Consider the following 17,348-nt stretch of genomic DNA (forward strand, 5'->3'; position numbering starts at 1 on the left):
CCTCCCTATGTGCGTACTAGACTATATAGAGGGACCATCCCCCATACTAGAATCATGTCCTAGTCGTAACCAAACAACGACATCCCCAAGTTTCCAAAATCAACAAGTTGTGCAACAACGTATATATCAGTATGTATATACAAGATAATCAACTATCTACCATGCACAACCAAATTTGGAAACCTATACAATACATGCTCTAAGTCCACAATTAATGTGATATGATGAATGTCGAATCTTTAGTGTGCAATTCGTTACACGCTATGCATGAAAGATATTAAATACGAAATGTGCAAATCATTACACAAGGCAATAATATATATTCAATAAGGAAAACATATTTTCATGAGTATAAACATAGCAACTATGTTATTTAATGCTCAAAACATAACCAAATGAATATATAACAAGTCCATGTCCAAGATTTTGATATAGAAACGACTTTCAAACACAATTAAATCCATGGCTCAATTAGATAGAATTTAATTAAATAAAAAATAATTAAATTCCCTAAATTCTAATTCAATTCCAAATAACCTCAAATTAATACATATTAAAGAACATGGCATGGTCATCACCTATATCCATTCTAAAACTCAATTAGGTTATTGGAATAACAAAGTAGAACTCTAATTAAATCATGCTAATTTATTTACCAAGATTCTAAAGCAACTTCAAATGGTCCGCAATTAATATATATTAGTAAACAAGTCATGGCCAATACAAATATCAAGTTAAAATCTTAATTAAGCTAATGGGACCCAAAAATAGATTTTAATTAATTCTTTTGATTAAAATTTCTAGATTTTCAAACTTAACCAAATGCTCTCAATTTAACATATCTTAGAGAACATGCTAAGGACTAATGTAATATTACATTACAAGTTTATTTCATTTTATTTACGACCATGTGAATTAAACTTTCACTAAAATTAAATATAAAATAAAAGTTGCAATTCTCATGCAATTAATCCCAATTTAATATTTGTGAACAACCATACCAAAGCCTAATTTTCTAGCATGCCACAATTCAATTCCAAGTTGTATATCACCATGAGGATTAAATCTTAAACAAAGAAATTAATTAAATGAAAGGTTTCAAAACCTCACCGAATATTCTAAATCAAATATATGTGAAACTATATGGCATATAGATCAAGAAAATCAGGTCGGAATTCAAATGGAGTGAATAGTGCACTCGGGGCAAATTAATTAATCAAGTTAATTAATAATTACTAATTTTCAAAACACCTCCAATTACTTTCAAATTCAACTATGTTGAAGAGCATGCTAAGGCCAAATATAATATGCTATCAGACATTGATTTCAAGCTAGTTAAGGCCACATGAATTAATATTTTATTTAAGATAAATATTAAATAAAATCTTAATTTCTTATCCAAATGCTCCAATTTTAATATATGTTAATCAACATATCAAGGTGTAATATAATGTCAAGTCATAAGTTTAAAACATGTTATAACTCACCGGGAAAATTAAATTTCATACTAGAAAATAAATAATCAAAAAATCTAGATTTAATATCCAAGCATGCAATTGAGTTGAATAAGCATCACAAGCATGTAATAGAGCAAGAAAGTAAATTATAACACCCCCTACCTCAATTTGAGATGAAAACCTTAAAGGCCCACCGAAAAAAAAGTGTTCCGAATTCGCCGAAACCGAAGGGTTTTGTCGGGGACAACATGATCTACATGAATCCGAAGGAAGCTCCATGAAAATCACAACTTGACCTCAAACCCAAACTCAAGAAATGGTCGGAAATGAATTCTAATAAGGGAGAATGGTAAAACACGTTGAGGAGAACAAAAAATGTGAAGGCCGAAGACTTTTCACTTAGGAAAAGTAGATCAAAGGAGGAGAGAGAAGGTGGCAGCTCCATGGGCATCCATGGCTGCTTCAGGTCGTGCAAGAGGAGTGGGGAAGATGAAAAATGAAATATCTCATTCCTGTTTTATAGAAATCTCAAAAAGTGCCTCGAACCGGCCTTGCCTGGTCCGGAAAAGTGGATTTTGAGCAAACGCGTACAAACGGAAAAACTCTGTAAACAAAAAAGATTCAAAATGAGAAAATATGAATAACGGAAGAAACGGCGTCGAAAACCGAGTTCCGAGCAGGGAGTTATGACCTGAACAAGTTCGGCAGCAATTAGGGCCAAAAACCCTGAAACTGGAGAAAAACGACCAGAACGGAATTCTAGGAGTACACGACTCGACGAAATGTGAAAAAGAATCCTGTATGAGGATTCAGGCTCCAGACGAGATATTTTGCAATAACTTTTGTTAATTGCACAATGGCCCCTACAAAAAGGGTTAATTGCGAAACTGCCCCAGAATGAAAGTATCTTCCAAAAGATATTTTCTTGGATGCCGCTGACATAAAATATCTTCAAAAGATATTTATGAAAAAAACCCCAAGAAATGAAAAAGATTCTAAAGAAATGTGCATCCATACCCCTATGGACACCGGGAGCAACCAGAGTACTTTCTTGAAAAAGTAAAGATACGTATTTCGAGAAAACCACTGAAGATGAAGACACATGAAGTCAAAAGCTAACTCAGAGCACGAAAAGTAAGGTTGTGCCAAAAACTGACAAACAGAGATAAGACAGAATAAGGAAAAGGACGAAATAGTGCATAGTGTCCGAAAAGTGAAAATGCGAAAATGACTCGGTCCTCAAAGGAAGTTGTCAATCCACACAAAAGAGTCTCAGAAACCATTTTCGAGCACTCGAGAAGACACTATGTGACAAGAAACAGAGCTCAGAAAAGAAAATTAAATGAAAAAAATTTATCTGTAAAATTTCAGGAAAAATGAAAGGAAGGCAAATGACCGGGTCGTTACAACCTACCATCCTTAAAGGAATTTCATCCCCGAAATTAGGAACATACCAGAGAGAACATAATAATGACCGAACAAAAGGTCAAATCAAGGACAGCTCACAACGCACTGAAGGACAAATCCTGAAGTCTAAAGATTAACTGAAGGAACGCGAAACCATGAACTGAGACAACACCCCATACGAATCGGCACATTAACTCAACGTCAACTACCGAGAGAATCCCAAGACAACGAAACGTTGAAACATGATAGAAGAAGAGAGTGACAAGGCAGTACGAACAGTGACCAGAACCCACCTACACTTACTCGTCAGCAAGATAGCATGACAGTATAAGGCACTAGTTCGTAACATGCCCCAGAAGTGAACTTTTCGAAATAAATGACATCAATGTCAGAAACGATCATTACCAAAAGCTCTACGGGAACCAGGCATCTGCGAGAGTTGGGGTAGCTAATCCCAAAACTCTGACAACAATGACACTGGCACTATACGCTTAAGGCCTTAGATCTAGAAGCCACGAAGGAAAAGAAAATGAATCGCAGTCCTCTACGCTCACATGAGCCTTACTTGCATCGATTGACAGAACAGATAAGAAGGTTCCCGACATGGGTCCTTACAGAATGAATTTCTCCTATCCAAAGAGGAAACTCGTGAAACAAGAATGCATCCAAGGGATACGAAAAATCCTAAGAGGCAATGCCAAAACCAGACATAAAAGTAAACAGCTAGCATGGATCATAGCAATGGACTATCTACTCAAGGTGCCATATAAGCAAACATGTCAAACAAAGATGCTTTTAAACATATAAGCATATAAGTACGGAAAACATGTCATCACACCGAGCATGTTATCAAATGAAGCACGTAAACATGTTGTAATACCAAAACATGTTATCATAGGCATATAAATATATCAAGGTACACCAACAAAAGCATGATATGCACCCAAAACCCATCGTCCTAAAGTTTTTGAACCTATGAGCTTTGATACCACCTGTGACGGCCCTAGTTTTTAGGCCAGTGCGTTAGTGATGAATCGAAAGGATGATCCGATAACGGATCCGAATACGGAAACGAAAACAGAAGACAAGACTCTAAGAAGTCAAAGTGACCTTCCATGAGGTCGTGGAATTCAACAAGAACTGATGTGGAAGCAAAAAATCGAAAATATGACAAATATGCCCCCAGGGGCAAAATAGTCATTTCTGAAAACTGTAGATTCGGGTGCCACCGATCACACCGTTGGAAGGAAAGCAAAAAACTAATCAAGATGGACTCAAGAATCGCATGATTCGGAGTTCGGACGAAGGAGAAACGACATGAAGAAGAAAAACGAGCACTTAAGGCAAAAGGGTAAACTGGTAATTATCTAGGAAGAACCGGGTGCAACTGAGCACACTGTTGGAAAGACAGCGAAAAATTAGTCAAGTTAAAAAAAATTCACTTGAATCGGAGTCCGGACGAAGGAGAAAAACCCAAAATAAGAATTGACGTAGCGGTGGCCCGACGAGGGGCCATGACAGCCCCATGCGCAAGCCCATGCGCGCGCCCATGCACGCCGCGTGCGCGCTTGGTGCACACATGGCTGGCAGTAGCCCATAAAGCTGCTGTGTGGTTTTTTTTCAAGAAAATTCAAAACAGAGGCTGAATTTGGAGGCCTAGATGAATTTTTTTGCAAAAGCACAAAGAAAAAACCCCCCCTCAAAATTGAGTTTTTTACGTGACTCGCCAAAGAATTCAAAAAAAACTCACTGAAAAATGGCCTAAATGCCCTCCCAAGAAATCTGGTCAAAAGAGCTAAAAAGCTGCTAAAATGAAAACTGGAAGCTGAAACTTCACAAGGGATTTCCGGTACCAAGACGATATTTTCTGGAAAAACACGAAGAAGAAATCCTCCCTAAAATCACGTTTTCTAATCGACCATGTTGAAAGAAGAAATAAAACTGATGTGAAAGGTTTAGAATACCCCTAGATCAGATTATGCAACAAAACCTCAAAATGAGTTCCTAGGAGGCTCAAATTGCCAAGGAAGAGGTTTTTCTTGAAAACGATAATGCATTCAAACGTAACTTACCTATTTGGATGCGCTACAATGGTCCATGGCTTAAAAATACTGCCGATGCAAAATTCGACCTCCCAACGGCCGAAAAGGCAAAAATGGACTTGAAATGGAAAACATGAAAACCAAAATTGACAAATGATTTCAAATTACCGTTTGGCCCTTGGCCACACTTCAAACATGATTTATGAGACCCTATGAAAGAATGAAAATAGAATTCCCACACCCGATGCAAAAGTTATGACATAATATCTCATGAATTTTCAATATTTCTATAATGAAGTTTGTAAGTAAAAGTACATAACATACATAATATATGATATTGGCCTCCGGCCTCATTACATACACATTAAAAGAGTGTCAAAAGGTGTACTTAAGTGCACATTACATGGCTTAAACAATAAGTACAAGTTTTATCAAAATAAACAAAAGTAAACATGATATGCTACCATGTACATATTCAATGTAATCAAAAATACTTCAAGACTTCTAGCATGTCTAAGAGTGTTGTGTATCCCACAACAAAGCTTCTTTACTTGCAAAACACCCAGTAACTTCGGGTTAATAAAAAAGTCTAATAAGTTTATTCGTAGGGGACGAGCATGCATGACTCGATTTCTTTAAGATTTTTAGACAACATGAATCATTTCAAAAAGGGATCATGTCACCTAACGTCTATGTCAAAGATTAGACTCAAGGATCATCCTAAGCTATCTTAGATCATTTCTAGCATAAATCACATCGTCTATGCAATTCAAACAATATGAAAGCACGTTATACAAAGCAACAAGATAAAGGTTCTTAAAGGTATCAACTTGCAATCTAAAATACAGAAACAATTAAAGTGATCATGCCTCCTTACGTCTATGTTCTAAATAAGTCTAAGGAATCATCCTAGACCATGTTGAACAATCAAAACACAAATTACAATTTCAATGCAACTAGCCACATAAAGGCATGTTATACAAGGCAACAAAATACCAATTCTTAAAGCTATAAGCTTGAAATCTAAAACATGAAAATAACAGAAGTAGGTCATGCCACCTAACGTCTATGTTCCAATTGAATCTATAGGATCATTCCTAAATTACATTAGAACATCAAAACACAAATCACAATATCGATTCAAAATGAGAAAATATGAACAACGGAAGAAATGGCGTCGAAAACCGAGTTCCGAGCAGGGAGTTATGCCCCGAACAAGTTCGGTGGCAACTAGGGTCAGAAATCCTGAAACTGGAGAAAAATGACCAGAACGGAATTCTAGGAATACACGACTTGACGAAATGTGAAAATGAATCCTGTATGAGGATCCAGGCTCCAGACGAGATATTTTGCAATAACTTTTGTTAATTGCACAATGGCCTCTACAAAAAGGGTTAACTGCAAAACTGCCCCAGAATGAAAATATCTTCCAAAAGATATTTTCTTAGATGCCGCTGAAAAAAATATCTTCAAAAGATATTTATGAAAAACACCCCAAGAAATGAAAAAGATTTTAAAAAATTGTGCATCCATGCCTCTATGGACACCGGGAGCAACCAGAATACTTTCTTGCAAAAGTAAATATACGTATTTCGAGAAAACCATTGAAGATGAAGACACGTGAAGTCAAAAGTTAACTCCGAGCACGAAAAGTGAGGTTGTGTCAAAAACTGACAAACGGAGATAAGACAGAATAATGAAAAGGACGAAATAGTGCATATTGTCCGAAAAGTGAAAATGTAAAAATGACTCGATCCTCAAAGGAAGCTGTCAATCCACACGAAAGAGTTTTGAAAATTATTTTCGAGCATCCGAGAAGACACTATGTGACAAGAAACAGAGGTCAAAAAAAAAAATTAAATTGAAAAAATTTATCCATAAAATTTCAGTAAAAAAAGAAAGCAACGCAAATGCCGGATGGTTACAAAACTACAAAAATCTACAAGAATTAGATCAGTCTCCCAAATCGCCTACATCTCTATTCTCGTTCTCAACTCTGAACTTGCCCTCTCTCTGTCTCTGCAACTACAACCTACAAAATCTACAACAATCAGAACCCATATCGGCATATCATTTCAGATTGTTTATAAAATTAAAACCCATATCCTTCAGTTTCCGTCGCCCGCTGTTCCAGTTCAGGTTCGCCGTTCGAAAGCTTCAGCCTCAGGCCCATTGTCTCTCAACTCTCAAGCCCTCTCTACTCTCTCATAAGGATGATGTTGAGTAACGACTTGAAGATCGGCAATCGACCAAAATGTTGAGTAAATTTCTAGGGTTTTTGAGCCTTGTCTCACATGGTGATTGATTAACAAAAAAAACCCTAGCGATATCTGTTTTCTCTCTCTAGGGTTTTTATCTCAGATGGAAGGCGTCGATGATGATTTCGGCGATATATACGCAGATGTTGAATTTTTGCTTAAATATGACCTAGAAAATGAAGAAGCTGATGAACAGAGGATTTAGAAAGCCTTCATCCTCTTCATCCTCTTCTGTTTTTACTTCAATTTCCTTATCTAATTCTGATCCTCGTAACCTTCAATAGAGTTCGAACCGTTCTTTGTCTTCTACGTACCAATTCTGTTTGTGAACAAAGAATTTAGAAAGCCAGCAAGTTGGCGGCCAGGTGAGTTCAGTTGTTTCGCCTTCTTCAAATTGTTGAAAATCTACATCTATAATCCAAGAATATATTTATATATGTATCGTGTGTGCGTGTGTGTGTGAGAAAGATTATATGGTATATTTACATTCTATATGAAACAAGTTGTCTGATTCTTTCAATTTGAATACATTTTGTGAACCCAAATATTATTATATATTTGCACATTTATATAATGGAGTTTTTACTTTAAAACTGTGAGCTTTCCATCGGTGATTGTTCCTTACTGTTGTTTTTCCACATGTAGCATCAGAAAATTTTAGGGTTCTCTTTGTGTTCTAAGTACTCTGTTAATGGGTTGTATGAAACTGCAATTGAAAGCTGAAATTATTGTGTATACTGCCATAGACAAGTAATATTATTTCTAAAATTATTAGCGTTATATCAGTGAGTACTTAATTATGATAAAGGCATCTTTTATTCAGGTTGAATTTCCATTGATCCACCTAAATTACACTTTTAGGTGCCTCCTCAAGAGCATTGTTGTCGGCATAAACAAAACAACGCATAGAAGAGAACAACCCATCCAAGGAAGTACTATAACAGTTTATAACTGATCCGATTGCTATGATTGTAGTCTTACTCTATTGCCATTTACTCTCTCTCCCTTTTTTTTTTCTTGTAATTTAATGAAATACATTGTATGATTGTATTACTCTCTGTTATTATTATTACCACCAGGTTCACCACCACCACCCCATGATTGGCATTGCATTAGCTTTAGGCTTCTAATCATATATATACACTATCTCATTTTTTAGGCTATAGGCTAAAGGCCAGTAGGAAGGTGAATGGTAAGGTTATGGAAATGGGTTTTAAAGTTGGTTATGTAGTTTGAAGTTCCTATCTATGAAGTTGCATTCCTCTGATGTATATTTGGGTGCTTTCCATAAAATATCCCTTGCCCATGGATTTCAAATGCTCTTTAGGAACAAGACTGGCCAAGAATGGGTGGCCATAGGCCATGATAACCATAACCATAATCCATTCCTTTAGAGAGTGTGATAAGTAAAGATATGAGTCAGCATACTTCTTATTTTCTTTTTCTTTTTCCTTCTTTTTATCACAACTTGAGGGGGATCTTCATTGTAGTATTCTGTTTCTGCCCCAACTAATTCTGGATTTAATTTTGGTGCCTTTTCTCGATATTTATTTTAGTGTCTTATGATTCTATCTTGTGTGAATGCACGTCGTACAGTTTCAAAATGTTATCTTCAATTGATGAGAGAATTACTGGTTTATTTTTTGTTGTTCTTTATTCTTTCAACTTATTTTAAATAGAAGAAGACAAGCATAGTTTGATAATCCTTATAAAATTTAATTGTCATGGCAGGCTTCCTTACTTTCACTTCTACCAACGCACCTGCTGAAAATATCAGATGTCACAAAACTGACTGCAAATGCTTTGGCTCCGCTTGTCAATTGTGTATGGTGTTTTTGTTAATATTTTTTATTCTTTTGTTCTATTTTGTTATTTATTTTACCTTTTCTCTTCTCCTTTTGCTACTTTTTGTTTTCTATGTAGAGACCCTGTCTTTTACTGTTTTTCTCTATTTATTATTTGTTGTGCTTTTTTGCATCACTTGCAGTTTCATAATAATTTTCATATTAGAACTCCATGAAGTACAAAGAGATCATTTCATTCAGCCCTCGCATTTGCTCTTGAGACTCGTGAAGGGACTCCAAATGAGGTATAATTCCTAAAATGTAATTTATTTTTTGCATTTCCTTATTGCAGAATTTAAATTAAACATTGAAGGATGCATATAAACTGTAAGGGATGTAAACTATAAATCATCCGGCTGGTGTTGGACTTTCAGCTTGTTATGTCAGTTCTACAAATTTTATTTTATTTTATTATTTATTTATTTTTTTGTTAGGCTTTCAGCTTGTTATATCTGCTCTACCATTTGTTTTTAAGTGTTCCTCAACTTGTAGAAACAATATTTTCCTTAATGTCTCCCTACTTGTAGAAATTGTGCAAAATCATTTGTTCTTTTCGCAGCGCTTGCGAACAGCTTTCCTTCCTGTGGTTATCTGATTATGTATTTGCCTTTTTGGAAAAGAGTCTAGTTGCTATTTGCTGCACAAAGCGATTTAGTCTGTTGTAATGTACATGATGTTTTGGATTCCGAGGAAAACTTACATTCCTTTTTCTTTTCTTTTTATTTTTTATTTTGGGGTGCAGGTGGCTGCATTATCTGCTGCACTATTCAGAGCTTTGAATCGTACAACCCGGTACGGTGTTATAACAAAACTGAGAATGGTATTTTCTTTCTTTTTTTTTTTTCAACAATCAACACCTTTTTTTATTGTTTCCTTTTGTTGCTTTTGTTATTTTAAAAATTAGGTTTTGTTTTCTCTTTTTCTATTCCTCTTTATTTATTTCCTTATTTTCTGCATGAACATCTTGTCCTACACTGTAAGCAATGAGATTGCAGCATGAGGCATGCTTCTTCATACTTCTTTTTACATAAAGCTCATCTGGATATAGCATGTTAGCATCACTTACTTCCAATGTGAAAACGCTGTTTGCTCCATGAAACAAAAAGGGCTTTGATGTGATTTGAGTTAGAAAATTTACTAGGGTGTTTAAGGAAGTTAAATTGCACATATATATGGTAAGGCAGTGAAACCTCTTTGAAGAGGTCATAATTTTATTTTTTCTTTTTCCATCTATAAATCTTTACTGCTATATGAAGCCAATCTTTGCTTTAGTCTTGTCTTCTGCTTGTAGAATTTTCTAAAGTGACATTAGGCTTCATTTTGAAATCACTTCCACAGTTGCTAGGTTCACGTAGTCTCCTTTCTGTGACAGACCGACATGTTTAAGGTGTGTTTCTGTCTAGCATAAATATGATGATGAAGATATTGGTAAAATTTATTAAAATACTATAGTGCTATACATTGTTAAAATATGTGTATCCTTCTTGGCATTCTTAATGGATTATATTTTACCTATCGAAGAGATATATGTTAAAAAATCATATACAAATGATGAGATTTGAGAATCTATATCCTGTTATGCTCTTTCTTAAATTGTTACTATAGTTTAGGACTGATTTGCTTTTTAGATGTTGGTTGTTGCTGGTGCTCCTTATGATACAAGAGGAAGTTATTGGTATCAAAGACTCATGCGCTGGGTTCCCTGAAAGAATTTGGAGTGAACTACCGGGAAATTCCATTGATATATATATATATATATATTTGTTTAAACTATCGGGAAATTCCAGTAAATGAAGATGGTTGGGCAAGCTTGGCGGTGCTACTTCTTTTTGCAATCTTTTGTTAGCACTTGGTTTTTTTTTTATTTTTTTTTTTTAACAATGATGGAGACTTTGTACTCCAAATTATTCAATGAATGTTTTGGATTAATTTTTGGTGATTGTTCTTTTTTTAACAATGATGGAAACTTTGTACTTCAAATTATTTAATGAATGTTTGGGATTAATTTTAGGTGATTGTTGTATATATATGCCTTTGGCTGCAATTTGGTTGTGTATGTGGAGTAGGATATGAGTGATATATGTTGTTGGACGACAGGTTACCCATTTATATATATATATATATATATACACACTTTATGCTATGGGCTTAATTTAAGGTAGAAACTATCACATTAATTCTACCACGAGAAGAAAAAAAAGAGGCTTCATAAGGGCTAAATTATTATTTTTTAAAAAAATTATATAACATTTTTTACCACGGTGACCGTGGTAGAAAGAAAGACTTTTTATCACGGTGGGAAACCGTGGTGGAAAGAATCACTTTCTACCACGGTGCGGAACCGTGGTTGAAAATTGACTTTCTACCACGGTTCAAAACTGTGGTGGAAAGAACCACTTTCTACCACGGTGCGGAACCGTGGTAGAAAGCTTTTTTCACCGTGGTAAAAAGTTATTTTTTTTTGTAGTGATTAAAGTCTTTTGGAGACAAGCAAAGACAATCGGAAAAAGCTTAGAAAATGACAAAAAGAGGCCGCATCCCATTGTTCGTATAGTGCGCTTATCCTTCAAAAACGGTCAATTCTACCTTTTTCCGGGCCTTTGATGATGTTCCCAACGATCAAAAAGCAAACCGATTAGCCTGGAGCCAAAATGGAGTTAAATGAGGCTTAAAAGAGATTTCTAGCACTGGGGGATCGATCCCCCACTATTGGCAGAAAGGTGCAAAAAAATACCCCTCGGGGATCGATCCCTAAGGTTGAGGGATCGATCCCCCAGCCCCTGGCTGCATTGCAGGATTTAGCTTTTACTTGGCTACGGAATTTTCTTGTTTGGGCATATTTTGTGAACTATTAGCCTCCAATAATGTTGGTATTAAAGGAAAAACAAAGACTCATTGTAGAGGGAGTTTTGATTATTATTATTTAGTTTTTAGTTTTTCTGTAAGATATAAGGTTCACTCTGGAAAACACGAAAAGAAGAAAAAGTTAGGGTTTTGAGAAATATTTATGGAAGAAGAAAAAGGAGTCAAAGATGGGGATTGGCCTTGTTGACACCATGATCATCTCCTCCATGAGCTAGTTCTTCACTTAGGGCTTGGATGAGTCCTAAGTTCATATAACCTAAACTTTTGTATTTCTTTTCTTGGGGAATTAATATATTGTAATTAATTGTATGGCCTTGTGATTTATTTATATATACATGCTTGATTTGACAAATTAGGGCTTGTATTGATGAATTTTTCCATTGAAATCTCCAGTTGATTATATGTCTATGTATGTTTAATTAGGGATTTTATTCTTCATTAAATGATTTAAAATTAATTCTTTCATTAATTCTACATGTAATATGCATGTCTATGTGTGATTACTTTAGAATTATATTCTACGCTAGATACTTCTTGTATTTGTGTTTAGTGATGGCTATAGCATGATACTTATGTGATACAATTGTCAATTAATTTGATGGATGAAGGCTTAATCTTGATGAGTTGTTTTACAAATTAGCTTACTTGTCATTAGTTAATTGTAGTTAAGTAGGCAATTTGTGCTTGATTATGTTAATCCACGCTTCTAATTACAATTAGTATATCCTTTTGATTGATGCGTGCTCTTATTGGATACATTTGTGAATGTGTATGGTGGGTTATGACGTAGTCTTGAATGGGTTTTACACTTTAGTTTAATTGTCATTAGGTAGACAATTCATTCTTGATGTTGATAATCTATGTTTACAATTGTGATTTTTGATGATAATGTGACCACATCTATGATTACACTAATAAATTCCCCATTAATTGAAAGCATATAGTTAATTGCATGAGCTTAGTGGTGAATCCTAACCCTAAGACTCTCTTCCTATCTCGTTAATTCTTAGTTTAATTTAGTTAAATTTATTTGCATTGTTATTTCCATTTCCATATTTTTAATTTTACTTTATCTTAATCACTTCACCAAACTCTTTTTCTCTCAAACTCTCTCTCTCTCTCTTTCTTACCATTTCAATTTAATTAACATTAAAGTCAAGTTAAATTCCAACACGTGTTCAATCTCTTGGGACGATCCCTTCTCACTTCATACTACATAGCGGTTTATAAATGTAAACTATGATGCCCGCTTGATACAATTTCCAAAACTAAAGTGTTATGCATTATTTTGTGCACACGCTATGACCGCATCATTAATTTTTAAAGTTAATTTTTAATTTTTAATTTGAAAAGGATAGGCTTCTTAAAAAAAAGTTCCTATTTCTTGAACTATTAGATTATAAAGTCAACCTCTTAGCTAATCAGATTCCTATACTATATTTTACTACAAAGTTAACCCTTTTTTTTTTTTTTTCATCCTTGATAGCATTTTTGAAGCGGAAAGAAAGTGGGGGTCTTCCCTGTACAACGAACAGATCCTAATTCAGCTTATAGCTTTCAATTCCTTTTCTCTCTCTCTCTCGTCGATTTGGGAAGCAAATCTCTCACTTCAGTAGGAATTTGGCAGTCAAGGTTCGCCATATGGGCCGATATGATATAGAAACGTGCAAAATCCTAGTGGAAAGTCATGTGAAAAAGTAATAAAAATGGCAGAATGTGGACCAAACCGTTGTGGTAAGGTGAGCGCAAAATATGGAAACATGGGACACGTGTAGAATTTCTAGTGGAAGAATGGTTATTCCCAATCAGTGAAAAGTCATGCAGAAAATAGAAACATAGTCCCACACATGTAAACCTCATACAATAAGTGTCCTAACTCTATGGTATCTTTTGTTTCATTACTTATTGAACAATCACAAACACCTTTTTGATTATGGATCGACTACAAAAAAATTTAATGTGAATAAGAGAGACTAGACAAAATCTGATCAAATCCACGTAACTGCCAATGGAACTGCCTACAATAACTGTCATCAGAGAATTCTATAAATAGGCAACTTTGTTGTAACTATAAAGACCTGTTCAACACACAACTCAAACAGCATTTTCAATTCAATTCCAGCTATCTTTACATTCTCGATGTCATTTCAATATTTTTAGTTTTAGTCCACCACTTTGATACGTTTCAGTGCTTTACTTTCAAGCTAAGTACTTTAAGTTTAACCGTTGATAAATCCTAAATCCTTTTATGGAAGGCAAAAAAAAAAACTCAAGAGGCGTCATTCTGAATTTCTTCACAATTGCTTAATCTCACAACTTTCATTTTTGGAATATTATTTGGTCACTCCATTTAGACTTTCATGGTTCCTGGCACGCCCTTCCAGTTCCCTTGGAACTAACCATTTTTACGAGCCAAGCACACATGAATTTTGGAGTTTTACCTTTGAATTTGCATGAAACCTGTGTCAGTTAATTAACCTATTGTTTCATGCATTTTAATTGTGATCTTTAATGGATGTCTTTGAAGGGGGATTATAGGACATAGTCTGACTTTTGTCTAGAAAGAAGAACAGAAATATAGACAAAAAAAATCATGCCTCTCTTACATGTGTGAATAGAGAAGGGAAGAATCTATTAAAGATCTTTTCTAGGTGAGTAATCAAAGATTTGTGGACGAAAAAGAGATGAATTATGTGTTGTTTTAAGAGGTTAGATACCGTTATCATCATTCAAAAAAATTAATAATAATAAATTTCCTTGCAGTCCTTCAAAGTGGGTAATTGCTCAGTGTATGTAGAATGTGAAACTGCATGTGCTTGATGGTAAATTATGGAGAAGCCCGACACCACTATTTAAAAAAAAAAAATGAGTGTTTTGAGACAATTTGGATTCAGAACAGGGTATGTTATGAGGTAGAACATAGACTTTGACGTGTGGATACTGTACAGATCCAATCTTCCAGATTAAGCTTATTGTTATGTCAAGTCAAATGGATCATAAATAATTTATAAACAAACTTGTGTTGTTTGATAAAATCAAAAAGTATAAAATCTTAAGAATTGAATTTTTTAATGCTGAAAATTTTAAGTGCTAATTGAAAATTGAGAAATTTTGTTATACTTGCTTGAATTATCTATTACTTAAATTTTTATCGTATTTAAGTAAAACTTATTATTTTAGGTAATATTTGAATTGCAGTTTCATTATTTTTTTACAAGTAAATACTTAATTGTATTATAGAAATCCTCAGCCCTTGAGTCAAGGCACAGGATACTGTAGACAACCAAATAAGTTGTGAACCATGCATTGTGTTGAATTGGTAAGTTAAAGGGACTTATTTTCGTTACAAAACCTTGGTCTGATTGCATTTTACATTATTTCTCCACAGATTAAGTATGTCGGATATTGTATTTATAATAGTTCTCAAGTATATAGAATTTACAATTTTTTTTTTAAAAAAAATTAAATTTGTAAAAGTAGGTTTCATTAGTTTGCAAAATCTGTAAATTAATTTTACAAATTTAGGAAAATAATTTTGTGATGGGAATCTTTTCGTAGATAATTATTAGTATTATTATCCTTCTTTTTCTAAACTGCTTTTGGTTGGTCTAATCATAATCAGTTTGGCTGGCGCAATGGAGAAATTATTATCTGGTCCAATTGGGGGCTTTTGGCACTCAGATCAGCACTTAATTCAAAATTAATTGCTTATTAAATTAAGTGTATTTGATAAAGCAATTTGAATATCAATAAATACCACTTAAAATGAAGTAAATTTTTAAATGATAGGGTCATAACTTATCACTTAATTCACTGAAAATTCAAAACATATCAAAAGAATATTTATTTTATAATTACATGAAATTTAAGTATTTAATTTTCAGTTTTATCAAACAGTACCTAACACTCTAATCCACTAACCATTGTTCAGTAAAAAAAGAAAGAAATAATAATAATAAAAATAAAAAATAAAATTAACACTTTGACACATTAGCAAAAAAAAAGTGAATGATATTTCGACACATTTGCTGATGTGTCAAATGTTGATTAGCCTGATAACAATGGTTTCCGACTATGTAATAATTTATAACCCTACCAATTAATTTTAAAAAGAGAAGTAAACTTGGTTAGTCATACTTGTACCTGTTTATTGCAGTGAATTAATTTATGATTGATTAGAGTAGTGATACTTGCATCGATTTGTTATAGTAAATGGAGGGTCCCACTTCTTTATTTGTTGAGTAGATGGACCAATTAAAATATGGATAAATTCCACTTACCTCATCTGAAGTTTAGGCAAATCTCACATGAGTGTAGGGATGGCAACGGGGCGGAGTTGGCTAAACCCTACCCCGCCCCATTAAAAAATTCGTCATACCAACTTCGCTCCAATTCCGAGACGGGTTTATAATTGGCATACCATCCCTGCCCCTACTCCAGTTGACAAAATACCAACTCCACCTCGCATACTTCGTTTAATTGCGGTAAAGTTGAAACTGTTGAATTAATTCCTGAACTTGGGATAGAATACTAAGATCTTGAATCTTTGAAGATTGAATCACGTGCACAATTGTAGAATTTTAGTAAGTAGTGAGTCTAGCGAATATTTAGTCAAAATATATTAATAAACACTTAAATTATATATATATATATATATATGTAATCGGGGGCGGGGCGGGGCGGGGGTGGGGTGGGGTGGGGGCATCACTAAATCCGCCCCCACCCCAAACCCGCTTCGGGTTTTCAATTCTTTTACCATATCCATCCCAAACCCATTTATGGAGCTACCAAATTCGCCCCATTAAGAACGAAGCGGGGCGAAAACCCAGCGGGTTGGAAGAAATTGTCATCCTTACATGAGTGGAGTATTTGAACTTTATTAAGATCTTCCTTAAGACTATAAAAATTCAATTATACCCTTATATGTAATATATTTTTATAATACAAAATATATCTAAAAAAACCAATTATTCTATCTTATCTCTTTTATTATTTTATCTTTCCTCTCTACCACCATTGCCCTCTTCCAAAAAAATTCTTGTAAAAAGAAAAGTATAAAGACAACTTGAACTTTATTACGATCTTCCTTAAGACTATAAAAATTCAATTATACCCTTATATGTAATATATTTTTATAATACAAAATATATCTAAAAAACCAATTATTCTATCTTATCTCTTTTATTATTTTATCTTTTCTCTCTACCACCGTTACCCTCTTCCAAAAAATTCTTGTAAAAAAAAAAAGTATAAAGACAACTTGGTTATTTTAAGAATTCTTTTTACAAGTTTTAATGGAGAGGGGATTGTTGAGCATACATCCAAATTTTAAGAGAGACCAAAATAATAAATCTTTAATGCCAGTGAGATTTGTACAAATTTTAGGGGCAATTACTGTAATTTACCTTTAAAATAGAGCAGTGATATTTGTACCCTTAAAATAAGTCACTGTATTGTAATTTATGCACAATACAA

The 17,348-nt window shown here is 34.1% G+C and overlaps 1 long non-coding RNA gene across 5 annotated transcripts; it reads left to right on the forward strand.

Moving 5' to 3' along the window:
- Window positions 1-6,681: 6,681 nt before the first annotated feature.
- Window positions 6,682-10,947, forward strand: LOC132283153 (uncharacterized). 5 transcript variants are annotated; one of them, XR_009471958.1, is made up of 5 exons: window positions 6,696-7,529; window positions 7,988-8,096; window positions 8,896-8,988; window positions 9,152-9,253; window positions 9,751-10,947. It is a non-coding gene; the product is annotated as an uncharacterized LOC132283153 (long non-coding RNA). The 5 variants fall into 5 exon arrangements; XR_009471959.1 differs by having other exon boundaries at window positions 6,699-7,529; window positions 8,026-8,096; XR_009471955.1 differs by having other exon boundaries at window positions 6,682-7,529; window positions 7,988-8,988.
- The last annotated feature ends 6,401 nt before the right edge of the window (window positions 10,948-17,348 follow it).

The sequence above is a fragment of the Cornus florida genome, unplaced genomic scaffold, assembly GCF_030987335.1.
Source record: "Cornus florida cultivar Cherokee Brave unplaced genomic scaffold, ASM3098733v1 CherokeeBrave_3.0.0_Hap2_Chr11, whole genome shotgun sequence".
In the NCBI taxonomy this organism is placed as follows: Eukaryota; Viridiplantae; Streptophyta; class Magnoliopsida; order Cornales; family Cornaceae; genus Cornus; species Cornus florida.